This window comes from Ursus arctos, unplaced genomic scaffold, assembly GCF_023065955.2.
Source record: "Ursus arctos isolate Adak ecotype North America unplaced genomic scaffold, UrsArc2.0 scaffold_11, whole genome shotgun sequence".
Taxonomy (NCBI): domain Eukaryota; kingdom Metazoa; phylum Chordata; class Mammalia; order Carnivora; family Ursidae; genus Ursus; species Ursus arctos.
This window is the reverse complement of record NW_026622775.1, coordinates 65,726,781-65,737,178: the sequence shown is the minus strand read 5'-3', so window position 1 is coordinate 65,737,178 and position 10,398 is coordinate 65,726,781. Positions and strand designations below refer to the sequence as shown.

The following is a 10,398-nucleotide window of genomic DNA, read 5'->3' as shown; positions in this document are numbered from 1 at the left end:
TTTTCTAAACCCCTTCAATCTGTAGTGTTCCTTCTTTCTTTAATTATAGGAAATTCTCAGTCATCATTTCTTCAAATATTTTCTCCCCTCCGTTGATTGCATTCTCTTCTTCCAGAGCTTCTCCTATCTTCCTTCCCTCTTCACATGTCTTTTTATAGTTTGCTCTTCTTTGTCGTACTTGTCTTCTGGGAGAATTCCTTGACGTGTTTTTTTTCCAGTTTAGTAGTTCATTCTTTGGCTATATCCACTCTGATATTCAATCCATTTATGAAGTTTCCTATTGTAGTGATAACTTGCAATTGCCGCTTCCTCATAACACTTAGTTCCTGCTTCAAATTACCAACATCCTCCTGAAAAATATTTCTTTTGTTTACTTTTTAAAAAATTGAACTAGAGTTGATGTACAATGTTATGTTAGTTTCAGGAGGACAACGTAGTGACTCAACACTTCCATACGTTACTTACCACTGTAAGTGTTACCAACTGTCACCATACGACAGCATTTCAATATTATTGACTATATTCCCTGTGTTGTATTTTCATCCCTGTGACTTATGTATTTTATAACTGGAAGTTTGTACCTCTTAATTCCCTTCATGTATTTCACCCATCCCTCCGCCCCTCCCCTCTGGCAACCATGTTTTATTCTCTGTATTGCTTCACAATCCTCCTGGGAGCTTCCCTGGTGTCATCTGAAACTGGAAGAGATGGAAGAAAGACGCAGGCCACTCCAGGTTGGTAGGTGACGGTTTTAATAAGCAAAGGAAACTTACATAGGAGGCTTGTCTTGAACAGTAGCAAGACAAATGGATCCCTGAAACTGCCCACCAAATCCTAAAAGTAAAGAGGCCCTAACCAGGGTTAGTCATGTAACTCGTGCAGGAGTTCTCCATACCACATCACTATCTCAAGCCCCTGTCCTAGCAGCAGCCTCTGGGAGCAGGAAAGGGGGGTGAGAAGCCTGGGGGGGATGGCATCTCAGAGGTCAACTGGCTGTCATGTCTTTTTGATGACTTTCCCCAACAATTTATGAGTCTGTTTCTGTTTCTTTGTTTCTTCGTTCTCCTTGTTTCTTTAGATTCCACATAGAAGTGAAATCAATTAATTGTGCTTTGCCTTATGTTGACCCTCCAGCTAAATTTTGGGCACTCATTATATTTCGCTGGGAGCTCATGTTACCAGAGGGTCATCACCTCCCTTGGGTGGCCACCAGGACTTGTTGCGGTCTGTTCTCCCACATGTCCTGGGCTCTGGCTCCACTTACGCATCACCGGTCCCTTGCTCAGGCACTAGGCTGTCCCTCAGGTTTTCCTCCTGCATGTGGTGACTTAGGCAGACCAGCTTGGGCTGATCTGGGGAGAGAAGAGAGCACAGTTAAAAGATCTTCTGCCTCTGGCTGGCTGTGGCTTCCGGTCCTCCTTCCGTCTGGCCTGCAGTTCCCACGCACACCAACCCACTTGAGGCGTCCCAGGGGGTTCTGACAGTCTTTAAGTTAATTAGTCAGGTCCATCAATTTCATTTTCACTCTGGAGTATTTCCAGATTGGGTTCTGGGAGTGAGCCACTAACTGTATTTGCTTGCAGTTTTGCAAGTCACACTTTGTGTACTGCATTAGAATGTGACAAATTTTAAAGGTAAATCACAACTACCAGCCCAGCCCATTTTTTTGTTTTTTGGTTTTTTTTTTTCTTTTCTGGGAGGCCTCTGCTATCCTGAGGTTGGGGTGTCATTCCCACATGTGTTTTGTACCTTGACTTCCTATGAACACTTCTACAAGCATTGCTTAGTATCATTCTGTATTTTTAAAATTTACATAGTGTCCTACTGTGATTATAAAATAAATTTAACATTTTTAATGTATTGTATGTTATTATATTTAACTTGTTTCCAAAAATAAAAACAAACTTAAGACATCAAAAAATATATATATATTTTTAAGATTTTACTTATTTGTTTGAGAGAGAGACAAAGAGAGCACGAGTGGGGAGGTTCAGGGGGAGAGGGAAAAGCAGTCTCCCGCTGAGCAGGGAGCCTGACGCCGGGCTCTATCCCAGGACCCTAGGATCAGGACCTGAGCCAAAGGCAGAGGCTTCACCAACTGAGCCATCCAGGTGCCCCCAAAGCATTTTTAAACCAAAGAAAAAGCTCAATAAAAGAAAAAAACATGAAATCAGAGCAAAAGGAAAGGAAAGAGCAGGTGCACTAGGGTAAGGGTGAGAATAGTTGCTATGTTTGAGAGTCAAGCAGTGCTCTGACTAAAAGGTCATGAAATCTTTTTATTTTTGGCTTTCTCTCTCTCTTCCAGCCATCCAAGATGCCGAAAGGAAAGAAGGCAAAGGGGAAGAAAGTGGCCCCGGTCTCCACTGTGGAGAAGAATCAGGCCAAGAAGGTGATCAGTCCTTTGTTTGAGTAAATGCCCAAGAAATTTGGCATCGAGCAGAACATCCAGCTCAAAAAGGACCTCACCCTCTTTGTCAAATGGTCCCTCTACATCTGGCTTCAGCAGCAAAGGGTTATTCTCCACAAACATCTAAAGTGTCTCCTGCAATGAACCAGTTCATTCAGCTACTCAATTTCTCAAGCTGGCCCACAAACACAGACCAGAGACAAAGCAAGAGAAGGAGAGACTGTTGACCCCGGGCTGAAAAGGAAGCTGCCTGCAAAGGGTGCTGTCCCCACTGAGAGACTGCCTGTCCTTCGAGCGGGGGTTCACATGGTATCACCATAGTGGAAAACAGGAAGGCTCAGCTGGTAGTGATTGCACATAATATGGATCCCACTGAACGGGTTGTCCTCCCACCTGCTCTGGGTCACAAGATGGGGATTCCCTATTACATTATCAAGGGGAAGGCCAGTCTGGGGCGTCTGGTCCCCAGGAAGACCTGCACCACGGTTGTCTCCACACAGGTTCACTCGGAAGACAAGGGAGCTCAGCGAAGCTGGTGGAAGTTGTCAGGACCAATGACAATGACAGATACGATGAGACCCGCCATCACTGGGGAGGCAACGTCTTGGGTCCAAAGTCGGGGCCGCATTGCCAAGCTGGAAAAGGCAAAGGATAAGCAACTGGCCACCAAACTGGGCTACATGTAGGTGGTTGAGGATTCCATACATGAAAGTAATAAAAAGTTCTCTTTCCAAAAACATCTTTTTATTTTTGCAAAAAGATCAGAGTCTTTGAGGGAATCACATTTTGATTCACAGACGGTCACTTGGCATGTTATCTACTTAATGGCAAAGTAAATCAACTGACCTTCCATTGATTTTAATAGCCATAAGGCTACCCTAGCTGTGTGGCCCAGAGCCTTTTAAGGCTTGAAATAGGAGCCAGAAGCAAAACAAATCAAAAAATATCCAGAAGCTGATCTAATGTGCTTTGTTTTGAGAATTAGCTTAAGGCCCCCTGTGTCTTTATAGTAATGCATTTACAGAATAACTTGGTTGTCCACACACCGTGAAATGACTTTAAAATTTGCAGCCATGATTTTAAGTAGGAAGAGGAATTACTTTCTTGTTTATTGGGCAAAGCAACTGACATCGAGGCTGACTAGAATGTTTAAGTAACTAATGGAACAATTGCTAATATTTCAGGTTTCCGTTGGATGCTTGCATCTGTTCCTATTGGGTTTCAAGAAGGCAAATGTCTGGTTTGGAACACAGCATAAATAATATTATCCTACAAGGAAACACTGCTTTCTAAATCTATAGCTAGGCTTTTTAAAAATCACTTAGAGAATTGTGTTTCTATTGTGGGAAAGATACTTTTTCAAGGCCCTTTATTTTGCTATATAGCAACACGAACTCAAAGAAAATTCGACTTCAGGTACAGTTAAGGATGTTTTAAATTATTAAATTCATTTTTCAGTTTTAGAGAAGAGCTTGACTGTAAGCTCATGTTAGGGGTAAAATTAGAATGGGCAGCTTTGCTTGTGAATCATATTCTTTCCTACACCAACAGATTCTCAGCCACTTAATCACTTAACATATATGTACTGACCACCTACTATGCACTAGGCGTTGTGCTAGGTGTGACCATGTTCCAAACCTAGTCAGGCCCGCTAAGTCCTCAAGGCCCCGACCTTGGCCTCTGTACTGGGCAGATAAGAATCCTGCTGGGTCAGTGCAAAACTCTGACCAAATTCTTCATCTCCATGCCCTTGATACTTTACCGCCCTGGCTTGCCTTCAGCAAGAACCTTGTTGAGTTGGTCTAGTAATAATCCGTCTTAACTGACGCTCCATCCACTGCGCCCCTCCCTGATGCTCAGCTGTAAACCCCCACCCACACTCATGTTAGAGTTGAGCCTGATCTCTCCTCTACTACAAAACCTCACAGTACTAGTCCCCTGAAAAAGGGTGGCCTTACCATCTTTAACAAGTGTCATGAATACAATTTTTTAATTATTTTATTTCTTTTAAAGATTTTATTTATTTATTTGAGAGAGAGAGCATGAGCAGAGGGAGAAGCAGGCTCCCCGATGAGCAGGGAGCACGACGGGGGCAGCGGTGGGCGGGGGGGGGGCTCGATCCCAGCAACACTAGGATCATGACCTGAGCTGAAGGCAGATGGTTACCCTACTGAGCCACCCAAGAGCCCTACAATTTTTTTTTAAACAGGAGCTGAGAACACATGGTAAAAGGAAAGAGTGAATCCTTACACTCGTGTGGTTTATAGTCTAACAATACATAAACAATCACACAATGAATCAATGACCATTTGGCTAAGTGTCATAAAATTAAAGTTCTGGGTGCAAAAACACCATATAGGAGAGGCATCTAACTTAGTTGAGTGTGAGGAAGGGTGTTCCTGAGGAAGAGCCCCACTTGCTAAGACCCCCGGTGTGTAGGAGTTACTGGGAGAGAAGGGCACACCCAGGAAAGCGTGCTTCAGGTAGAGGATACAGCAAATGCAGTCTCAGGTGGGATGTAACTCAGTATGTTTTGAGAGCTAAAAAAGGCAGAATTGCTGGAGCTTAGGAAATAGGGAGACAAGTGAACCACGTTAAGCTCTAGAAGCAAGGGAGGGGAAAAAAATCACACAGGACCTTTGCTGGCCACAGGAAGAAATCTGGATTTTATCCTAAATTACCCAGAAGAGTGATAGGATCGGATTTGCCCTTGAGAAAGCTCATCTCACTACTCTGCAAAGAATGGATCAGGCAGGACAGCTGGAGGCCACATGAGTCACTTGGCTAGAAAGGCAATTACCGGAGGGCCGAAGCACACAGCGGGGGAGGGTGAGATGAGTGGGTAGATTCAAATTTATTTAGGGTACGGGTCTTTCACTTGTTTGGTTGGGCTTATTTCTGGGTATCTTATGGTTTTTGGTGCAATTGTAAATGGGGTTAATTCCTCCATTTCTCTTTCTGGTGCTTTATTATTGCTGTATCAAAATGCAACAAATTCCTGTACGTTGATTTTGTATCCTGAGACTTCGCTGAATTTATGTATCAGTTCTAGAAATTTTTTTGGTGGAGTCTTCAATGTTTTCTATATATTGTATCATGTCATCTGCAAATAATGAAATGTTTACTTCTTCCTCGCCAATTTGGATGCCTTTTATTTCTTTTTGTTGTCTGATTGCTATGGCTAAGATTTCCAATACTATGTTGAACAACAGTGGTAAGAGTGGACATGCCTGTCTTGTTCCTCCCCGTAGAGGAAAAGCTCTCAGTTTTTCCCCATTGAGGATAAGATTAGCTGTGGGTTTTTCATACATGGCATTTATTATATTGAGGTATGTTTTCTCTAAACCTACTTTGTTGAGGGCTTTTATAATGAATGGATGTTGTGCTTTGTCAAATGATTTTTCCTCATCTGTTGAGAGGATCATATGGCTCTTATCCTTTCTTCTATTAATGTGGTGTATCACATTGATTTGCTAATATTGAACCACCCTTGCAACCAAGGAATAAATCCCACTTGACCCTGGTGAATGATTGTTTTAATGTATTGTTGGATTCAGTTTGCTAGCATTTTATTGAGAACTTTTACATTCATGTTCATTAGGGATATTGGCCTATAGTTCCTTTTTTTTTTTTTTTCTTTGAGTCTTTCTCTGGTTTGGTATCCGGGTAATGCCAGCCTCACAGAATGAGTTTGGAAGTTTTCCTTCCTTTGCTATTTTTTGGAATAGTTTGAGACCTCTTTGACATCAGCCCTAGCAACTTCTTTCTAGATATGTCTCCTGAGGCAAGGGAAACAAAAGCAAAAGTAAACTATTGGGACTTTGTCAAAATAAAAAGCTTCTGCACAGGGAAGGAAACAATGAACAACACTAAAAGGCAATTTATGGAATGGGAGAAAATATTTGCAAATGACATATCTGATAGTGTTAGTATCCAAAATATATAAGGAATTTATAAACCTCAACACCCAAAAAATGAATAATCCAATTAAAAAATGGGCAGGACACTTGAATAGGCATTTTTCCAAAGAGACATACAGATGGCCAAGAGACACATGAGAAGGTGCTCAACATCATTACTCATCAGGGAAATGCAAATCAAAACCACAATGAGATATCACCTCACACCTGTCAGAATGGCTCAAATCAACAACACAGGAAACAACAGATGTTGGCAAAGACGTGGAGAAAGGGGAACCCCTGTATGCTGTTGGTAGGAATGCAGCCACTCTGGAAAACAGTATGGAAGTTCCTCAAAAAGTTAAAAATGGAACTACCATAGGATCTAGCAATTGTACTACTGGGTATTTACCCAAAGAAAACAAAAATACTAATTCAAAGGGATACACGCACTCTGGTGTTAATAATTGCATTTTCTACAATGGCCAAATTATGGAAAGGGCCCAAGTGTCCATCAACATGAGTGGATAAAGATGTGTATATACATATACACAGACACACAATGGAGTATTACTCATCCATAAAAAAGAATGAAATTTTGCCATTTGCAACATGGATAGAGCTGGAGAGGATTATGTTAGGTGAAATAAGTCAGAGAAAAGACAAATACTATATTATTTCACTCATATGTGGAATTTAAGGAACAAAAAAAGCAAAGGGGAAAAAGAGAAAGATAGGCAAATCAAGAAACAGACTCTTAACTATGGGGAACAAACTGATGGTTACCAGAGGGGAGGTGTGTGGGGGGATGGATGAAACAGGTGATGGGATTAAGAAGCACACTTGTGGTGATGAGCACCAGGTGATGCATGGAAATGTTGAATCACTCTATTGTACACCCAGAACTAATGTTACACTGTATCTTAAGTAACTGGAATGTAAATAAAAACTAAAAAAATTTGTAATTGTGGGAAGAGCAACATAGTCATGCCCAGCCAGAGTCTTTGGTAACTATCACAGGGTTTGACAGTATTCAACCAGTGACCAAGGTGTACAAGGACATGAAGGGGGCAAGTGGATTTGGAGGAAGGTGGGCGGTGAACCTATTGGAATTCTACCAAGGCTAGAAATGAAGCCCAGAAGTCATGGCAGAGCTGATATCCTAACATATTTGCTTGTGGCTGCCGGATATGGGCAGCGGCAATAGGGAGTGAACACAAGCCAACAGGTCCTTCTCAGGATGCCAGACATGGGATCCTGGGCTGTGCTGTACCTGGAGCTGTGATGCCTCAGTCCCAGGGCTTCCCCCCAGGGACCTGGCAATGGGTCAACGACTGGTACTGCTCTCTTGCAACATGCATTTCGTGGGTCTGATTTGGTGACATACAGGTGCCACTGGGTTTCACCCACTTTTGAGTTTGAAGGTGGAAATCTTAATCTAGTAGGGGCAGCTAGAGAGCTAAAGAAGGTCTGAAGGAGACAAGAACTGGAAGAAACAGAGAAAGATTATGAGGAGACCACCATAGAAACTTTTTTCCAGAAACTACCTTTTTCAAGTTCAAATTCTTTGGGGAAAAAATGCAGTTATTTGTTCAGCAGCTCGGGGGAAAAAAAACTTAAATAAAACATTAGAGTCAGATTCCACTCCTGGATGCCAGATCATGGCCCACTGTCACTTCTCTGACCTTCTAGTCACTGTGCCTCAGCCATACTGGTCTCACATCATGTTCCTGCCTCAGGACCTTGGCATATACGGTCCCTTCTGCCTAGAGCTCTTTCCCCCCTCCACAGCCACATGGCACACTCTCACCTCCCGTAGGTCTTTGCTCAAATGTCTCCTTTTCAGCGATGACTTCTCGCTCTTCAGTGACACCCACATGCCCTTCCTGCCCCACTCCTGCAGCCCCGTCCCTCTTTCCTGCTTTTTCTCCAATAGCATTATCACCATCTCACATGATTACCTTTATTTATTTGGTTGCTTGTCTCCTTCTATCAAGATGCATCTCTGAAAAAGGCAGTGGTTTTAGTTTTTTGTGTCTCCAGCTCTTAGAACAGGGACTCTCACAGAGTGAACTCTTAATAAATACTTATGGAATCAATGAACCTTTGAAGGCACAGGACACTGAGGCAGCAGCTTTCAAACCGAAGCTGGCTGGAGCTATCCTGTGCCCATGGCCCCTGAGACTTAGTCTAGGATTAGCAGTAGACATTATTTGCTGGTTACTGGAGCGAGGTACCGTGTTGTTCTCAGCCATGCTGGCCATTTGAACCTTAAGCCACAAATAATGAAAGAGGAGATGTAAGGATCATCTATATCTCTTCACTATGTGCATTACTGAAGAGCACCAGTGGTGTTGATCATCCAAAGAAGTGGTTGTTGAAAATCATTTCTGTTTACCACAGGCAAGTATTTGACACATACACATGCAAATGTGTGCCTGTGTACGTACACATATTCATGTATGTATCTAAAAGGATGCTGGGCAATGTATGTCAGACTTACTTCGCAAATCTAGTTTCCCTAGCATTGCTCTTAAAGTGAGTTTGCTTTTTCCCTACACAGTCTGCTGATGATGTCTGTTGGACACCTGAATGCAGTTAGATGCCATGAATAATTCATAGTAAATTACATTCGTCATGTCAGATGTGGCCAGTCTCCAAGTTCTATATCCCCATGGAGCCACTTATTCCTAGGCTGGACCTCTGCAAGCTGCACTGAGTGGCCCCTTCAGATAAATGTCTTATTACTTATTAGGCTTACTGGTCATTACATGCCTTATTACTAATTAGGCTCCTATGTGAATCTCAGGTCCGGTCTCTTGCTCTGGTGAATTGAGCTGAATAGTAGGAAAGTCTCAGCTCCTGCTACTCTTTTGGGTCAAGGAAGGTTTGGACAAATGTCCAATCAGCTCTACCTTCTGTTCTTTCGTCCCCTCTGATCTAGCTGGTCCTCTGGCTCCCCCTCGCCAAAAACAATGACAGTTGAGAAGCACTGTAGAAAAGTCTTGAACTGAGCCTGTTGAGTTCCTTTCTCCAGGCTTCCATTCCCTGAGCCTGACAGTAGGGTCCCTTGGCTGTCAAAGAATAAAGGAAAGTCCCAAACAGAGGACACTCAGAGCTCCATGTGATCATATCTGCCTCATGAAAAAAAACAAAAACAAAAACAAAAACAAAAAAAAACAAAGCACATGGAGAATAAACCCAAAAGTTGAAAGAGAATCATAATCTTTGCTTCTCCACCCAAAGTACTATGCCTTCTGCTGCCTGGGTCCTATTGTCTATCTTCAACATTTCTAACTTGTCTGGTCCTTATGAGAGTCCCTCCTGGAACTAGAGTGAAGACTTGTGCTTCCCCTGGAATAGTGACTCTTAACTCATTTTTGACCTGAGACCCATTTGCGAATCTGATAAAAACCATGGACTCTTTCCAAAAAAAAAAAATTTTTTTTCACACAATTTTAGAGATTTCGCAGATTCCCTGAAAATCATCCATGAGCATTCTAATCCTCATGTTATAGTCAGGGTACACATGTTAGGGTCCTGATCCTGACATTGGCTAATTGTAATTGGCAAGTCATTTAATCTTTCTTCATTTGATCTGGGGACCTGTCAAATGCATAGGGATGATATTTTCCTCTTTAATGTCTGTGGTTATGTAATTATTTTGGTATCAAAGAGATTATTGTTTTAAAAGGGAAGCAGAAAGTTCACTTTCTTTTATCATTTTGGAGCAAATGTGTTAGAATCAGTTGGAATAACCCATGCTCTCAGCTAACACCGGATGAGGATGCAATGGCCAGATGGATATTTTTGGGTGGAATCTGGGAACAGAGAATTCCTACTGGGCATTAGACCTCTTGCAACTCAGATGATGTTAGTCATAAAAACAAGACTGAGACCTCCCAATTTTTTTTTTATTGTAGCATCTAGAAGGCTGAGCAATCCACATCATTTTAATTATTAACAGGCTCCAGGGGAAAGGGTTGGTCTCGGTGACTGCTCAGCATGCTGGCGTGATGACCAACACCTCCTCAGCAGTTGGCCATGTTCCATATTGACTAGGTAATAATCTGCGGCATGCAGCTGGCTGGG

General features: G+C 42.4%; 1 pseudogene; it reads left to right on the top strand.

The window, feature by feature from the left end:
* Positions 1-2,314: 2,314 nt before the first annotated feature.
* On the top strand, positions 2,315-3,093 carry LOC113270042 (60S ribosomal protein L7a-like; annotated as a pseudogene).
* Positions 3,094-10,398: the final 7,305 nt, after the last annotated feature.